General features: G+C 38.4%; 1 long non-coding RNA gene across 1 annotated transcript; it reads left to right on the top strand.

Annotated features, from left to right (window-relative positions):
- The first annotated feature begins 202 nt into the window (after positions 1-202).
- On the top strand, positions 203-2,014 carry LOC131622815 (uncharacterized). The gene is made up of 3 exons (XR_009290020.1): positions 203-845; positions 994-1,519; positions 1,692-2,014. It is a non-coding gene; the product is annotated as an uncharacterized LOC131622815 (long non-coding RNA).
- The last annotated feature ends 220 nt before the right edge of the window (positions 2,015-2,234 follow it).

Here is a 2,234-nt window from a genome sequence, read left to right as displayed (position 1 = left end):
TTTTTATTCATTTTTTATAATGCTAAAAAAACCAACAAAACTCAATGATTTTATATTTTGTTATAACAAAAAATAGAGAACAAACTAGATAAGAAAACCAAATTTAAAATAGAAAACTATGTATACAGGGGGGTTCATGGAGCAATTATGATGTGAAGAGAAGCTAGGGCGCAGGCCCATTGCTGATGGTCCATGAGAGAGTTTTTTTTGTTACAATGTTAGCCACCAAAAACGGTGGTGCACTGGGCTGAGTGGGGTGTGAATTACATGAATGTATTAGGCCCGAAGCTTATTGATCCATCACGATTTTGTTTCACATTTATTCTATTCCATAGTTAATCAACATGTTAATATTCAGATTAAGTTCTCAATTAGTCCTAATTAACAGCATTTACTCAGACTAATATCACAGTTAACACAAAACAGAATCAAAAAGGGATTAGGGTTCGTACACTTGTGGCTATTGGACTTTACGTGAACGAGCCTTCTTCCTCCTTGATGTTCAAATCGGCGACGACGGCGCACGGAAACGGCACCGGAGCTTCACTCCTCTGTTCAATACTTCCAATCAAACAAAGGTGTACTCGCGCCGTTCATCTCTCCGAGCTCATCGCTCTCGATATCAGCCATGAACAATCGAAGCAAATCCGCATCGCCTTTCGTCTCAAGTCTCTCCGATGTGTTTCATCTCCGTCGAGATCTTCCTCCGCCGCCGTGGACAAAAATACGTGACTACATCATCTCTTCTCTCCCCTTAAGAACTCAGCGCCGCTCGCAATCTCTCAACCTCTTTCAGACGCGAATCAAAGCGAGGAAATCCTGAGAACAAGCTTCAGATTCCTCAGGTATGGACGCTTCACCATCTATGCTTCTTTTCTTCTTCTTAATTATCAAGGTTGCTGCGGTGTCGTCGTTCTCCACTGTTATTGATCTATGATTGGCGAGATTGATGACGAACTAATGATGATGATTGAATATCCGTTGGAATTGCAGTTGCGATGAAGCTTATAGGAAGACCGAGTTAACCAGGTTCTTGCCGATTGAAGCGTGAGGAATCCTTATGAATTTTCAGAGTGAAGGTTGAATGGATTGAGGCTGATTCTATGGTGATTGGAGATTGGAGAAGATTGATTGAAAGAAGAAGTGTGGAGAATCGGTGAGGTTGTGGAGAAGCTTGGATCGAGAGTTTTTCAGATGAGTTTGATGAAGGTTCTTGGAGATTTCTTGCAGACTAAATCGAAGGTGAAGTTGATGAAGGTTCCCGAAGAAGAATTCTGTTATATGAAGTTTGTAGTGAAGAAGATTGAAAGGTTCGAAGAGTTCATTACCGGTCGAAGAGAAAGAGATGGTGTAGAGGATGAAGATGAGAATTGGTTCAGAGAGATGAAGTTTTGTTACGCTTTTTTCATTTTCTGTTATTGAATTTGTGATTGTTGAAGAAGATGAAGAAGGTGCAGAGAGGTTGTAGATTCAGAGAGAAAGTTTGTTACACTTTCAATTATCTTCTTTTTTTTTCTCGGTGAGTCTTTTTCTGAGTTTTTCTGTTGTTCCGTTTTTGAGTTTTTGTTATATCCATCTGATAGAATTATGCGAACCATGCTGAACCGGTTTTTTCTTCTGTTATCCTTCGGTTCTCATATTAATTTTTTTGTTCGAACCGAAACCGGTTCGATTTATTTATTGATGTGCAGCAAGTTTTTGATGTGAGGATTTGTTAGCTGCAAGTGCGGTTTTATTCTGATAGGTGCAGCAGGCTGTTTTGCTTTATTGTTGCAGGATAATTACAGTTACTGGGAGGAGATATATGGCAAGTCCATTGGAAGGAACTAAACACGAATGAAGGTACATGAAGCTGAAGATGGGTGAAGATGACCGACCAAGAATTACATTCAGATTATTGATCAAATGTTGTAATTTTGTAAACATTCTTTTGGACGATTTGTATTGGACTGATGGAATGATGATGTTGTATGGATATTTTGTAATGAATTTGAAGGAGTTTCACCTTTGGACATATAGAATTTTGAATCAAAACAACTTTGTACCTTTGCTTTTCCATGTAAGACCTTGAATGATAATACATGACTTAGATTGTGAAAATTGTATGTCAAAACATAATTCAATCTTTCACTCATAGCAAGCTCGAATTAATTCTTGACAACTCGTTTACCTAAGAACTTGGATCCAATCAATTAATCTTTTCACTCATAGCAAGCTCGAATTAATTCTTGACA

This window comes from Vicia villosa, unplaced genomic scaffold (genome assembly GCF_029867415.1).
Source record: "Vicia villosa cultivar HV-30 ecotype Madison, WI unplaced genomic scaffold, Vvil1.0 ctg.000044F_1_1, whole genome shotgun sequence".
Classification (NCBI taxonomy): domain Eukaryota; kingdom Viridiplantae; phylum Streptophyta; class Magnoliopsida; order Fabales; family Fabaceae; genus Vicia; species Vicia villosa.
This window is presented reverse-complemented; position numbering and strand designations above follow the sequence as displayed.